This window comes from Emydura macquarii, unplaced genomic scaffold, assembly GCF_026122565.2.
Source record: "Emydura macquarii macquarii isolate MOO-44397 ecotype Brisbane River unplaced genomic scaffold, CSIRO-AGI_Emac_v2 contig_1254, whole genome shotgun sequence".
Taxonomy (NCBI): domain Eukaryota; kingdom Metazoa; phylum Chordata; order Testudines; family Chelidae; genus Emydura; species Emydura macquarii.
The window spans coordinates 10,479,229-10,495,424 of record NW_027131391.1 but is presented as its reverse complement, the minus strand read 5'-3'; the positions used below and the strand labels follow the sequence as shown (position 1 = coordinate 10,495,424).

At 54.0% G+C, this 16,196-nt stretch overlaps 1 protein-coding gene across 1 annotated transcript in view; it reads left to right on the top strand.

Annotated features, from left to right (window-relative positions):
* RASAL1 (RAS protein activator like 1) overlaps nucleotides 1-16,196 on the top strand; it is a 70,473-nt gene that overhangs the window by 715 nt on the left and 53,562 nt on the right. The window lies entirely within an intron of this gene.

Here is a 16,196-nt window from a genome sequence, read left to right as displayed (position 1 = left end):
CCAGCGCCAGGCCGGTAACTCCCGCAGCCGCCCGCTGCCCAGGGCTGCGGCCGTTCTCCTGTTAGCTTGTGGAGAGCCGGCCTGCGGGGTCAGGGCCTCCCCCTTCGTGCACTTCGGCCTGGAGGGTCCCCGGAGTGCCCAGGCTGCCCTCAGCCCAGGGAGAGGAGCGGAGGAAAGGTACCGAGTGGCAATGGGCAGGAGCAAGACTGGAGCCAGCCCACGTTGGAGGGACCAGGCATGGCCCAGTGATTCCCGGCTGGCTTGGCCACTCTCCTGTTCTTTGGTTAGTTGTGGCGGGGGAAGGAGAGTTCAGAACCACTCCCCCAAATCTAAAGGTTGCCATTTGACCCCTCCCTGATTTGAACTTTGCAACTGGCCCCCAGTGACTAACGGGGAGACCCTGAGCCCTCGGCCTGCAAGGGCCCGTGTGTCGAAACCAGCTCTGCATTTGGCAACTGGTCCCATCTCTAGGCATGTGTTGCTGCAGCCTGCCGCTGATGTAAGGCCACCGCCTCCTGCTGTGAGATTTGGAGCAGGACTGGGTGCGGGACGGGAAAACATGAATTGGGCCCATTAGAGTCCAGCTGCCTCTGTGGGGAGCTCGAGTTACTGCTGTCACTTCTCTGGGTCCTGTTATTCTGATTGATATCAATCAATAAATAATGGGCTTGCAGCTGGCAGGCGTCAGCATTGTGATGTGGCACTACCCTGGTGCACTCAGATCCCAGCCCAGGGGGCAGGAGGCGGGCTGCTTCCCCATGCCTTTGCCTGATGCCTGGCTCCCGCGCTTCACCTTTGGTGTGCAGAGGTTGCTGGGATGGTGTTGGCAATAGGCTGTGACGTCTAGTGATAAGAGTGAGGAGGCAGGGATGTGGGATTCTGAGGTTCTACTCTCAGCACTGCTACTGGGTCATTCTGCTTGGTCACTGCCCCTCTCTGTGCCTCAGTTTCTCTATATGTAAAAGAGGGGGAATGAGGCTGCCCTACAGCCCACGGAGGCTGCAAGTATGAATTAATGAATGTGTGCAAAGCCTGGAATATTGGAGCTTCTTGGCTGGAAGGCAGCAGAGAAAGATCTAGTGCCACATGCACTGTTTGCATTTGCCCTCACCCCGAAGCAGATCATCCTGACACTTTCCACTGCAGAGCTCTCGTTTCCTAACTCAGCCACAGAAACGCCTTCAGACCTGGACTTTGGCATGAAGTCTCAAGGCAACTGTGAGCATAAAAGTGATGCAGCTCCACTGGTGTAAATCAGGTCTTCAGTGCGTGAGCTCTTTTTACCAAGCAGTTTATCCAATGATTAAAACCCAGATAGTTCTTAGGGCTGGGCCTGTCCCTGGTAGGAGAATGAGCAAGCCCCCTAGTCTCTATCTCGCTGTCAATTGCACTGAATGTCTTTTGTGGTCTCATTGTCCTCTGCATGGGCCTTTATTCCCATGTAAATCGGGGTAAATGTGCTGCCAAATCACAACTCTCCACCTGCATGTGGGGCTCAAGTTTTCATCTGCTTTCTCACAAAAGCCTGGAGGCAGGGGAGCCGGTTCGCTGCTGTTTGCAAGGCAAGCTGTGGGCTTGTCTACACTTGAAACGCGACAGTGGCACAGCTGTGCTGCTGTGGTAGTGCTTCCGTGTAGACACTAGCATTCTCCCATGGCTGTAGTAAATCCAGCTGCCAGAGAGGCGAGAGCTAGATGAGTGGAAGAACTTTTCCCTCGAGCTAGCACTGTCTATACAGGGGCTTAGACTGGCTTAATTATGTCTCTTGGGTGGATTTTTCACACCCATAGCGACATAGCTGGGTTGATTGAATTTTCTAGATCAGCTCAGCTAACCAACAGTGCACTTATTCCCCTCTTGTTTACACTCCATAAATCGGGAGCTACATCCCTGGAATCTGAGGGCCTGATTCTCCATTTCCTAGTGGGTGTTTACACCAGTGGGAAGGCAGCAGAGTGGGTGCAGAAAGCCATCATTTGGATTTGGGAGCAATTCTGATTTTGTCAACGGTCGTGATACTTAATGTTTGGGGGGGGGGGGGGGGGGGGGGAGGGTTCTTCATGCCCCAACTTCTGGAGTCACGTGAAAATCACAGCTTTCATTTCAAAAGAAAAATCAGTTTCTAGCATTCATGGTAGTGGAGAAAAGCTGGCAGACTGACAGCTCAGAAACAGAAAGCAACTTAGAAGCACACCCCTCCCCCCAGTGCCTGGGGGTTATTTATTTATTCTCATGATTTTTGGATGCTTGGAGCTGAGCATATTGCATCACACGTTCACTTTGCAGGGTTCCAAATATCCGGCCCCGGGACAGCGCAAGGATGAAGCAGGTGCCAGGCAGTGAAACTGGTTGAGAAGAGAACTGGGCACAGTGGCATTACCAACCCTACCTGTCTATCTGAGGTCTGGGCTATCCTTAAAACTGAGATTGGCATAGGGCTGGTCTGCACTAGAAAATGAGATCCACCCAGCTACGTTGCTTTGGGGTGTGACAAATCCACTGAGCGTGGTAGGTGAGCTGACCTCCGTCCCCGTGTAGACAGTGCAGTGCTAGGTCAGGGAAGGTCCTGCCTCTCAAGGAGGTGTTACCTCGGCCTTCGGGAGAAGTCCTTGTGTAGGCACAGGTACCAGTGTCTACGCTGACGTACTGCAGCAGTGGCACTAGAGTGTTTCAAGTATGGACAAGGCTGGAGGTGCTCGGCTTGTGAAATCCCCAGTGATGCAGTTATGCCAAACTAGCCCCTAATGTAGACGCTAGCCGGCAGAATGCCACCCCCTTCAGGGATGCAGCGTTCCTACAGGGTTGAGAAACCCCTTCTGTTGCCGTAGGGGACATCTGCACTAGCAGCTCCGTGCGGCGTAGCTACAGCGCCATAGCTAAACTGCTGCAGTCCCCACAGTGCAGACAGACCTGGGGGGTTTTATCCTGCTGCCCGCCACTGTAGTATCTGAACGTTTTCCACATCAACTCATGGCAATAGCCACGCCCCTTACTGGACTGCGTGGTTTCTCTGCCCCTTTTCCCTGCAGGAGGTCACAACTCTGCTGGCGGGAGGGTTTGGGTGTGTTAGGCTTACATGTTTCACACTGTTTTTCTTGATTTATTGGTAGTGGCTTGATAGGAGGGAATATCAACGCTGGGCTGGGGGGCAGGGAGCGGGGTCGGTGTTGGGGATTTATTGGGTAGGAGGGTGAGGAAGTGGGAATCTGCCGTAACGTTTTTCTGGCCCCAGTGTGTGCCTCAGTTTCCACTAATGTTTCCTTGGCTGTCTGGCTGAGTGTGGGAGGGTTCTCTTTGTTCTCACAGCACGCTCAGGCCTGGTCTACACTAGAAACTACAAGTACAGAATTCTTCTCTCGACTTCGCTACTGCCGCGGGGGGAGGTGATCCCTTTGGTTGCCATAGGCAGGGTCCACATGTAAAATGCTACAGCTGAGACACAGGGCTGAGTGGTGCCTGAATGGGTCATTAAAAGAAGTGTGGTGGGAGCTGAGCCCAGGTCAATGGAAAATCTGAGAAAACAATGGAAAAGCCCCTCACCAGGACATTGCCACCTAGCAACCAACAAGCCAGGGGATGGTTCCCCCCCCCCGCAGGGAAGCTGAGCAAAGACCCCAGCTGGAGAACAAAGTCCTGAGGTGGGGAGAAGAGTTGGCTGCTGGAGGGAGTCGGGAGCCCTCTCACCTCGGAGCTGGCGGAGGTCCGGCTGAGAGAGAGACAGAGCTTGGACAATGCGGTTCACTGCGGCGTGGCTGGCTGCTGGGCTACCCGGACCGCGCTGTGCTTTAGCCTTCACTTGCTGCGCGGAGCGAAGGTCCTTCCAGGCTGGGTTCCAGTCGAGTAATAAACGCGCCTGTTTGGCCAGCGCTCTGAGTGCCGCTGCAAGTGCCTGGTGACTCTGAGGTGCGGAGTGGCCCACTCCCTGTCCCAGCTGGACTCGCTGAGCAGAGCTCGTGGTGCGCAGCAGTGGGGCTGAGCCCCTACGCTTCAGCCCAAGTAGATGGGGAGGCCACGTGGCCAGAGGCCAGAGGGAGACGCCTTGGGGGTCTGTCTGGCCCGCTGAGGGTTCCTCTTAGCTGTTCCAGTGTGGGGATGTAGCCCCATCCTATGGCTCCTGGAGCTGGGGGGGCAGTGTTGGCAGTTGACTGGATAGAAAGGGGGCGAGTGATGAGAGTTCCTTTCTAACGGTGGAAAGGCCTCTTTGAAAAGGAAGGATTGGCAGCTTTGGGGATTTTTCTGACCTCTGGACGCTTGCTCCATAGCCAGCTCCCCTCAGCTGACAGTGCTGTGGCCCCAGATCTCCCAGGCATCCCCCAGGCTCTTGGTCGAGTGTCCCAGCGAAGCACAGCCCAGTGCGTCCTGGCTCTGAATTCCAGCCGCAGCGCAGCTGGGGCTGAACAGCTCGATCCATTCACCTCCGCATTTAGCAAACCGAGAAACCTGCGTCTCCTCCCACTTGCACCAGTGTGAACCTGGAGCAACTCCCTGGAGCTCAGCAGAGATTTTACTGCACTGTGAAACTGACGTCTGAGCAGAATCCAGCCCCAGCTAATGACAAATTAGGACCTACATTTTCCATACAGGATAAGTAAATTCAGAATTCCTAACCATTTTAGGCAGAAGACAGTTAAATGCCAACACATCTGCCTTACCTCTGCCCGAAAATAAAATCCCTGTCCAGAGGAATGGGTTTACCACGCAAACAGTACTTCAGAGCTCAGTAAAAGGGACATCAGTTCAGTCAATACATAGTCGTGATATTTATTTGTACATGTGAATTGCTTCTGTATGTAGACACACACCGTTTTACTGCTGCTCTGGTGTAGATCAATGAACTGCAAAGGTACATCAAGTATAGCTGACTCCGAGTAAACCAGTTAACTATTATGCAAATAGGCTCTATTTACTGTCCAGTAGGACTTTCTCCTGCAAGGAGCGCTGTCCCAAAATCCTGGGATTGCCTTAACAATCATGAGATTTTAAAAAGAGTAAATCTGGAGATCTTTTTATTTGTCTTCTGGTGTGGGGACTGTAAAGGTCCCCTGGCATGGGTGGGGCCAGTGGCCCTCTCTTGCCATCAATCTCCAAGGGAGGCCACACCTCCCTGTGCCTGTGCCCTGGGGGGTTCTTTCAAAAAGGGGGGAAGTTTCTAGCCCTCAGTAGGGTGAACAAACAGCCCAAAGCCCTGGCAGCAGGGCGCAGTCTCTGGCCCTTAGCGGGCGATCATCGCGAGGTCGGGGTAGGAAGAGGGGAGGGGACGCAGGCCCACCCGACTCCCCTGCGTCCCAGCCCAGGCCCTGGCAGTGCCGGGTTGTCCTGTCAGAGGGTCAGGGGGGCTCCAGCCGAGACACACTGACCAGCTATAGGCCATAATGCAGCCGGGTGGGTGCCTGGCTTCCCTGGGCTCCTTCCTTCCCCCCTTTCCCTAGAGTACCTGGTCCCTCAAGTCGCTCCCCATCTCCTCGGGACACTGTGCCCGAGGGAAGTTCCAGAAACCTTCAGCCTCGTCGCTCGACGGCAGGTCCAGGAACTCTTCAGAGCTGTCCGTAGAGAGCAGCTGCTCTGGCTTGCAGGGGGCGGGCAGCTCCTCCAGGTAGCACAGCCCTGGGGTCTCCTGCGGCTTGCCGGACTCAGGTAGCTCCAGCAGGTCCTCAGGGCCCCAAGCAGTTGGCAGCTCTGGCAGCCTCTCCTCAGGGTACCGGTCGGGTGCAAGCCCAGGCCCCGGCACCAAGGGAGAGACGTCCTTCTCCCTCGGATGTCTTTTTCCCACTGAGGTGGAAGGCCGGCCTTTTATGCTTCCTGTCCCACCTTTCTGCTTCCGGTCAGGTGGGGGTGTACTTCTGGGCTCTGCCCCCCAGAGGTGGTTTGGCTCTCCCTCACTGTCAGTCTCCGAGGGATGCCACACCTCCTGGCTACAGGGACCCATTTTCAAGCTTTTCTCTGAGTATGAGAGCGAGAAAAGTATCGCTTTAAAAAAGCAAGCTGCGTGTCCCACATCACGTGACTCAAGAAGCTGGAGATTTCCAGAAAAACATCCAATATCATGAAACTGACAATAAAATTAGGAGGGCTGGCAACTCCATGGCTCTGTGGTAAAGTCAAGGACCTCCCCAGGGTCACAAGGTATGCCCACACATGGATTATTGCAGGATCATACCTTATATTTCACAGCCTTGTGGATACCAAGGCCAGAAGACACCACTGTGATCATCCAGCCTGACCTCCTGTGTGCACAGGCCATAGAACTTCTCCCAGATAATTCCTGTCTGAACTACAGCAGATCTTGTAGAAAAACCTCAAACTTGATTTAAGAATTGCCAGTGTTGCAGAATCCACCACAACCTTTGGTAAATTGGTCCAGTGGTTTAATAGCCTCAGTGTTTGCCCTCAGCAATACACCTTAGTTGCATTGTAAGTTAACGTTAAACAGCTCTGAAACAAGATTAGGACAAAAGCAAGCGCTCTTCCTCCCACACAAGAAAGACTTGGGTCAGAGTTAAGGGGAGTGGCCTATAATGAAATTGACAACTGTCTAAAGTTAGTATGAATTCTGAGCTGGATTGTGCAACATGGAAACATGGCTGCTTAGGTTGCGTAAATGACCTGGTCCTTCAACAGCCTTCACTTGCCTTGTCAGGGGAGCTCCTCGCTGACTACACTTCACCTCCTAACGGAGGCCAGCTGTCCCAAGGCTGCTTAGTTTCTCCTTTTGTGGAATTTTGAAACTCCACTGGCAAGGTGAATCCTGAGGAAGATGCAGGCCCCTCTGATCCACACAGTATCCCTGTGCACAGCAAAGACACCAACTGTCGGGAATATATGAACAAATCGAACCCCTGGGGTTAATCTGAGCCAGCGAGTTCCACTGAGATTAATGAAGCTACACTGACTTATAGCAGCTGAGGATCTAACCCTTTAACTTGAGAGGATCTTGCCCTGGCTGCTGCTGTTTATTCCCTGTGCAGGCCTGGTTCTGAGAAGGCTGCCATCCTGCGGGCAGCGGGAGCTGGGTAGAGGAGGCTCTGAAGCCAGCTACATGCACCATCTGTGGCTGGCAAATTGGGTATCTGAGCCGGGCCTGGCAATAGGGGAGCAGCCAGGTATTTAAATGTGCTCTTTTTAAGCATGTTCTCCCCAGCTACTGGGCCTCTGATGCTCAGTGTCCTTCCGCCCTGGTTTAGTCACCCCAGCACGGGGAAGGAAAGCGTTTGGAGCTGCCCTGAAGCTGCTTTCATCACATACTTCTCCAGGCACTGATGGATCCCGTCACTTTCTGGGACCAGCTGTGCCTGCAAGGCCCCAACCCTGCGATTTGATCTGTCTGACTGACCCCGGGGCCTGTCTGGAGCCTCACTGATCTCCGCGGCATAAGAGCCAACGAAGTGGATCAGGTTGCAGGATCGGGGCCTTAGTTCTCCCTGGGGGACCGGGTGGAGACTGCTCAGTTTCAAGAGCAAATCGGAGATTCCATTGTATTATTGCGGATCTTGCAGCCCTCCCCTGACAGCTGGTGGGGCTATGTCCAGATTTCATGGCGCTTCCTTTTGGCAAAGATGGGGAGACAATGGAGCATTTGATTAGACAGTGTTTAACAATGCCACTGAGGAGCCGAGCCCTTTGTGACAGCTTGGTTCCCAGGAATGGCTCACTAAAACCACCAGAACCATTCAGAGTGGTCTCAGAGCTTAGAGAATGACCCATCTCCCTCTCCCAACTCCCCTTTGGCTCAGTGCTAAAAACACGGTTTTCTGTTACTGGAGTAAAAGGAGTAATGGAAAAGCTAAGGCCATGTGTGCCCTTACAAGCTTACAGCAGCACAGCTGTGTTGATAGAGCTGTCCCACTGTAAGAGCGCGTGTGCAGAAAGTCTGGTTAAAAGGGGACCTGACAGTGCACTGCTGACGGGACACTAAAAATCTGGTTACCAAGGTAGGGGGAGGCGCCAGGTCATCAACCCATGCCAGCCACGGGCATAGTCTGGGGGGGGGGGGGGCATTGCCCCCTCCATTGTTCCCCTACCCCGATTTCTGTGAGCGTTGAGCAGAGTGGGGGGCGGGGGTGTGGAGCGGGCTCACTCCAGGACACTGCTTCCTGGGTCCTAGTGTCCGTCCACATCCTCTTCTCCGTGGTCTGGGTCCTGTTTCTGTACAAGGGTCAGCGCCTGTGTGGGGGCAGGGCAAGGAGATGGGGTGGGGAGAAGAGGCAGTGGGGAAGGAAGGGGGATTGGATGAGATGGGGGAGTGGGATGGGGCAGAGGACAGTGTGGCGAGGAAGGGGGTAGAGGAATGGGGCCGGGGGAAGAGACGGGAATAGGGTAGGTCTGCACCCTTCTGGGTTTTACCCGGACAGTCTGGTTTTTGGTTTCTGTGTCCAGGTGCCATTTAGGGTTGCCAAATGTCTGGTTTTCGGGATCTGGCAACCCTAATGGCACCTGAACCAAAAGTTCAGTTACCACGGGGTGAGGGCAGGTGCCGGCTCAGCCAGAGCCGCCTCCTACCTGCAGGTAGGCTGAGGGCTCCTTGGGACAATCCAGTAAGTGGGAGGGCAGAGGGGGAGAGAAGCGAGCGATGGGGGAGGTTTTTTTGGGGGGAGGGAGCGGAGCAGGGCAGGCCTGAGGGAAGAGGCGGAGCAGCGGGTGGGGCCTCAGGGTTCTCATTACCAGCATTTAGAAAGATGGCAACCCTATGTAGCTGTGTTATACCAATGGGTGAGAGCTCCCACATCGACATCATAAAACCAGTTGTCAGCAGGAGAGCATCTCCTCCCGACACAGAGCTGTGCACACGAATGCTTGTGCCAGCAAAATCCATGTTGCTCGAGGGGGTGTTTTTTTCACACCTCTGAGTGACAAAAGTTTTGCTGATATAAGTGCTAGTGTAGACATGGCCTGAAATATATAGTCTGGTTCAAACAGGGTTGATTTGTGGGACGTTGTCTAGCCTGTGTTATACAGATGGCCTTTTGGCATTGGAAATCACAAATGTCATCAGCATGGCAGCGATACAGGCCAGCCACGAGAAGGAAACGAAGACACTTTCTCCTAGGGTGGGTGACATAGGCCTGATCTACACTTAAATATTAGATCGACTTAGCTACAGTGCTCTGGGCTGAGAAAAATTTCACATCTTTGTGCCATAGTTAGGGTGATCTAACCAGTGATGTAGACATGGCTAGCTACTGCTTCTCAGGGCTGGTCTATGCTGAGATTACATCCGCATAGAATTATAGGAGATGAGGGTTGGACAGGACCTCAGGAGGTATCTAGTCCAACCCCCTGCTCAGAGCAGGACTAACCTCAGCTAAACCATCCCAGCCAGGGCTTTGTCAAGCCACACCTACAAAACCTCTAAGGATGGAGATTCCACCACCTCCCGAAGTAGCCCATTCCAGTGCTTCACCACCTAATATCCAACCTAGACCTCCCCCACAGCAACTCGAGACCATTGCTCCTTGTTCTGTCATCTGCCACCACTGAGAACAGCCTAGCCCCATCTTCCCTGAACCCCCTTTCAGGTAGTTAAAGGCTGCTACCAAATCCTCCCTCATTCTTCTCTTCTGCCGACTAAACAAGCCTAGTTCCCTCAGCCTCTCCTCATAAGTCGTGCTTCAGCCCCCTAATCATTTTTGTTACCCTCCGCTGGACTCTCTCCAACTTGTCCACATCCTTTTTGTAGTGGGGGGCCCAAAATTGGACACAATACTCCAAATGTGGCCTCACCAGTGCAGAATAGAGGGGAATAATCACTTCCCGCGATCTGCTGGCAATGCTCCTACTAATGCAGCCCAATATGCCGTTAGCCTTCTTGGCAACCAGGGCACACTGCTGACTCATATCCAGCTTCTTATCCACTGTTCTCCCAGGTCCTTTTCTGCAGAACTGCTGCTTAGCCCGTCGGTCCCCAGCCTGTAGCAGTGCATGGGATTCTTCCATCTAAGTGCTGGACTCTGCACTTGTCCTTGTTGAACCTCATTAGATTTCTTTTGGTCCAATCCTCCAATTTGTCCAGGTCACTCTGTATCCTATCCCTGCCCTCCAGTGTATCTACCACTCCCCCCAGCTTAGTGTCATCTGCAGACTGGCTGAGGGTGCAATCTACCCCATCCTCCAGATCATTAATGAAGATGTTGAACAAAACTTCTGCATCCCCGACCTCTGGGACATTCCGTTTGTTACCGGCTGCTAACTAGACATCGAGCCGTTGATCACAACCTCTCTCTCGGGGTAAAATCCAGAGTCCTGAGAGATGTAGTTAAGCCAACCTAACCCCAGTGTAGAAAGTGCTCGGTCAGCGTAAGAGTTCTTCCATCTACCTATGGGGGCGGTGGTTTACCCCACAGTGACGGGAAAACCCCTCCCGTCGCTATAGTAAGTGCTGTCTACACCACAGCTCATGGCGGTGTAACTTACGTCACTCAGGTGCAAATAAGCCATGTAAGTTACACTGACCTAAGTGCCGGTGTGGACAGCGCTGTCGGCTCGAGAGCTTCTCCTGCTAACATAGCTGCACCGCTCACGGAGGTGGTTTTATTATGACGGGTGAGCTCTCTCCTGTCGGTGTACAGTGTCCACCAGCCGCGCTACAGCAGTGCTTCTTGTATAGAACAGCCCGAGGTGTGCACACTGAAGAGTAGCGATCGCTGCTGCTCGTGGCTTCAGGCTCCTTTTGGGGCGACTCCCTTCTCTCTCTTGCTGGGTTGTAGTTTTTCAGCTTCAGCACTGCGGTTGCTCAGGGGACCGCTCGGCCCATGGTGCCAGGAAAGGAATGGCCCAGGCTGGTGTGACACTTCCAACATGTCATGGTGACACTGGGCAAGTCGTGGCATCGTGGGAGGTGGGTTGCTACAGACACCCCGTGAGCCAGTTCAATGGCATGGACTGTTGTCTCTGGATTTGCCCTTTAATGGGAGCTTTGCATGCAGTAGCCTTAGGAGGAGAGATGCCCTTTGAGGGGATAAAGCAGCCCTGAATCCGGTTAAGGTTATTGCGGTGTCTACGCACAGAGGAAGGGGAGACTAGAGCAAGGATTAATGCTGTCTGCTCCTTTTAATAACAACAAGCTTAGCAGGGCCTCGTTCATCCACGGCACTGTACATTCTAGAACCACGGACATGCAGCCATCTCTGGGGTGTGTGGCAGCTGCCAGGGCATAACAGGACATAGGGTGTGTCTACAGTGCAAACCAAAAAGGGGGAAGGGTGTTCAGGCCTATAGGGGAGTCTGGGGTTGAACTAGAGCTGCTAACCCAAGGTCAAAGCCAGTTTGTTGTGTCTCCACTGCTCTTTTTAACCGGAGTTCACTTTATTTATTTTTCTCCAGTGTAGACATAGTGGGGAGGGGAAGTTTTGCCAAGGCACCCTCACTCTTGTAAAAAGTGCTGTGGGAATTTCCAGATGCACTCAGACATTGTCCCATCTTAGCCCATCTCACTGACTCAGGGCTATACAGAGTCCTTTGGAAAACTGCCTGCTGTGCTCAGGGAGAATCTGGAACTCAGTACTCCCTCTCCTACCTGGGAAGGACAAAGAGCTGGCATTGCCTTACCTAGGACCTGAACTAGTGCTACCAAAGCATCTTAGCTTATACAGCCAGCACTGAGTAGATTCCTCAGTACAGAAATCTCAGCCGTAAGCCACTGAGTGTTGTGGGCGCCCCTTGCACACATCTAATGGGGCTGGGAATCCGCTCCCGAGGGTGCTGAGAACAAGGAGCTATGGCTGGACTGGAATGACTTGGACAGACTTGTTTGCACTGGTTAATGGTCTGTAGTACTTTGGTGGCTGAGCTGAATGCAGAGGCTGCTCCCCTATTTGGAGAGCTCACAAGTAGGCTTATTTTCACAGCCAGTCCAGATGTGAGACAGGCTCTGCAGGCAGCTGGTTCAAATCCCACCCTCTGATGTTGGCTTGGACTCGTTAATGATACTGCTGCTCCTGTTAGGAGTCTGGCTCTTCAGAGGGCAACGTTTCCATGGCCTGTGGGTCTTTCTTTGGGAAAAGCACAGGACTAATTCGACCCAGTTTTTTTATTCCTTCCGTTAAAGACATACCTCCACTGATACCATGCCTTTAATCCCAAAGAACGCCCAGTCCCTTAAACTGACGGACCACCTACGCTGGCTCCACTACACCCACGTCTGGAATGCAGCCACCCCTGGGGTGAAGTGGGGATGCTGTCTGGCAGCACAACAGATTCGTCGCATGTTATTAATTTAGGTTTATATTTTTACTGTGCTTGTGCAGAGGGCAGAGGGGTGAGGAATCCTGCAGAGGGGGGTTGGCTCTGTTGGCAGTCCAACCTGGAATTGTCTAGGAGAACAAGCCCCTGCGCCCCAGTCTCTGGGGTTAATGTAACCCACATCCCTCACTGTGGCCCTTCGTCCCCCTCTAGAGGTGGTGCAATGGCCCTGCAGGGCTGCTGCTGGGTGGAGGGAGCAGAGCAGCAGGAGGGAGGGCAAGATTTCTCTGTGGAAAAGATGGCTCAGTATCTGCAGTGTTATGTGAGGATGTAGGGACCTGCAGGACCCAGCCCTGCCTCAGAGGGTGCGGTCATTCCTTTCTTCCTGTCTTCATTCTCCCTCTTGTCCCGCTGCTGCAGGACACAATCCCTGCTTGTTGGCCGCTCGGTGCCTGGAAGTGTATGGCCTTTGCTATGTATCCATGACCCTTCCACAGACTTTTCCCTTGGCAGGCGACCACTGGCCATTGAGTTCAGTGCCAGGTACCCAGCAGTCTGGAAATCCCAGCAAACCACAGCCCTCCCAGCCTAGCACAAACTCAGCCAGCTTCGACTCCGTGCCCTGGCCTGCTGTGCTCCATCAGATTTACCTTCTTACCTGGGAGTGCAGCCCAGAGCCAGCCTAGCCCTCAACCTGAACTCCTGGCCTCCCATCCCTGCTAGCTGCATCTTCCTGCCTGACTCAAAGCAGGGAGCCATGCTGGGACCCTCCAGGAGCCATGCTAGAAAAGGAACCACCTGTAGCTGGTTGTCACTAATTCTGTAGGGAAATATTCCCCAGCAGTGATTAGCTAAGGCTGGAGTTTATCCCTTGCCGCTGGGGTCCGGCAAGAGTCTCTGCGGAGCAGCCATGTATGAGATCCCTGATGCACAGTCAGGGCAGGGCAGGGCTGTGACTCCCCGCTGTGCCTGGGGGTCTTGCCCCAACTGATTCTCCAGGAATGGGGGACCACTGTCTAACCCCCAAACGTTCTTCCTCCTCCCCACACCGCACACCCGCTACAAAATGATGTCCATTTCGAGATCCAAGTTTTGTATCCAATCCTGATTCCAGCCAGGCCCAGCAGCTCCCAAGCACCATGCAGAAAGCAGTTCCTCTGGGATTCCTGTTTTAGTCTGCGGCCCAAAGAGTCTGGGAAGCAGCTGCACTGAAACCTGTGGAGCGCTGACCCCAGTGAATATGATGCTCCTTTTGCACCCTTCCATATGCAAGCTGTGGTCCCTTCTTCTGTGCTGCTCCCTGCCCACCCCAACACACCTGGCACCACACTTTCTGCTCAGATGCCTCCTGAAGTGTTGCTTCTCCTTAGAATAGAATCCTAGAACCATAGGGTGAGATGGGACCGCAAGGGTCAGCGAGTCTAACCCCGGCCAAGATGCAGGATTTATTGTGTCTAAGCCATCCAAGACGGGTGATATCCAGCCTCCTCTTGAAAACCTCTAGTGAAGGCGCTTCCATGACCGCCCTGTGCTCTCTGTTCCATTGCCCTGCTGTTCTTACAGTTAGGAAGTTTTTCCTGAGATTTAATCTAAACCTGCCGTGCTGTAGTTTGAACCCATGGCCTCTTGTCCTGCCCTCCGTGGCAAGAGAGAACAACTTTTCTCCATCTTTTTTACAGCAGCCTTTCAAGTATTTGAAGACCACTATCCTGTGCCTCCTTAAGCTCCTCACTTCCAAACTAAACATACCAGTTCCTTCAGCCTTTGCTCACATGGCTGCATTCCATCCCTTTGATCACCTTTGTCACTTGCCCTGGATCCTTTCTAGTTTCTCTACATCCTTTCTATACACTGGTGACCAAAATCGGACACAGTACTCCGGCTGAGGGCTAACCGTGCCAAGCAGAGCCATACTATCATCTCCCGGGACTCGCAGGATGTGCCTCTGTTCATGCAACCCAAAATTGCATTTGGTTTTTTGCAACAGCATCGCCCTGCTAACCCATGCTGAGGCTGTGATCCACCACAGCTCCCAGATCCTTCTCAGGAGTGCTGCCGCCAAGCCAGTTATCCCCCATCCTGTGTTTGTGTGTAGCGCCCCTCTCCTCCGTTACCTTCTTTAGTGCAATCTGCTCATAGGGTTTGATGAACAGGCCTGGCTTCTTATGGATCCCACTACCCACTCAGCAGGGTGTATCTGCTTTATTTTTCCCCCCTCGCTCCTTCCTGGCAGGGTCACCAGGGAAGCTTGGGAAGAAAACGCTAACACAGGATGACTCTGACTTACTTGCCAGATCGTTGGAGACTCCCAAGGAATAACACAAACACACACAATCGATTCCACCCAGCCGTTCTATTAAACAGGAGATAAAGATGACACAACAGGGTAAAACACGATCCTTAGCATCACCAGTCACATGACCCGATGTAGCAATTGTAAAATCAGTGTCCCGCTGGTACGTACTTTGTTGGGGCCCTTGGTGACCTGTGCTCACATCTCTTCTGGGCAGTGGGTTAGCAGTGTGGCTGGCTGGGTTCAGCACAGCCCGAAGGCTCACAATTGGGATAAGGTGGCCAGTCCCTCTGCAGCAGGTGATCAAAATCCCCAAACCCTCACTCCCTGGCTTGCGGACGCCGTGCAGGGAGTAGGGGTCCCCCAAACAATGTCCCTGACTACCTAACAGCAGCCGCTGCACTCTCCCACTCTGGGACCGATCCAGGGTCAGAGATGACTCTGGACTCCTCAGTCACTGCAGAGGGGCTGGTCTCTGTGGGCAGGGCCCCTCTTCACGCAGGCATCAGGCTGCGTCTGGTCCCAGGATTCCCCTCAGTGCCAAGGGGTGCAGGGCTCCAGGTGCAGATTACAAAACTGCCCCGCAAATCCAGACGTCCGTCTCCCGCCCCAGCGCCCGGCACATGACAGCAGGCCGCGGCCCTAGGCTGGCAGCCGGAGCAGAGCTTGCCGTGCGGGGACTCAGCAGTGTGCCCTATGGTTCTATGACTCTCCCTGCTAGGGAGCGGGGGTAACTCAGCCTGCGCGGGAACTTTTCCCACCAGCGCTCTACAAACTGGGAGACACTTTGGAGTGGGAGGGGCTCACGCTGAGGGATCTGGCTTTCCGGTCCCCAGGGGCCAGTTCTCGGGGTAACCCTGCATGCAGGCCTCGGCTCACCAGCTCCCACGCAGCCAGTCCTGCTCCTTTCCCCCCAACTCCAGACTGCCCCCAAATGGCCTCTCCCTCTGCCCAGCTCCCTGCGAGGGGCACCTCCACCCCTATTGGCTGCCAGGCAGACTCTGGGTCTGCCTTGACTCCCCCTCCCTGAGCTACCAGCATCCAGAGCCCCCGGATCGAGGGAATCTCCTGGGGGCTCCATGTGCATTTGGTTTTTCTTCGGCAGCATCTTACATTTGTCTTGGCTGAATTTCATTGTGCTGGGTATAGCCCAGTTCTCCAGTTTCTCAAGATCCTTCTGAATTGTAGTGTCTTGCGATGCAGATATCAATGAGCGAGTCTTCAGAGACACCTGCCAGGTAGCTCCACCCTTTGGCTTTCCCAAGGCTCCCAACACTGTCTGCCCCGCTGGTTTGCAAGCTCCTGGGGACAGGGACTGTGCCTTCCCCTCAGGGCTGCACTGTCTGCAGTAGCGGGAGTGGCGGTGCTTGGCAGCGCTGCTTTCTCCGGCCTGCCTGGTGCCAGAGGACAGGAGGAGCAGGGGCAGCGTGGGTGCCTGGTTACAGCAGTTGGGCCATGCAATGTATGCGGGGGGCAGTGGGGATGGGGAGCCCAGGCCTGCCTGCTCTGTGATTTCACTGGGGCCAGGCCAGGCCAGTTGGGAGCTGTGCTGATTCAGTGCATTGCCTCTTACGGAGCCCCAGCAGACCATCAGTCCTTAAAGGACCAGGGCACGGGTCAGCCTAACCCCAATGTTCCCTTGACCCCATGCCCCGGTCAGGCCCCTGATGAAAGAGGCAGCGGTGCCCTTCCTCAGAGTGAAGCCCAGGGGTTCCTGGGATCTCGGTGC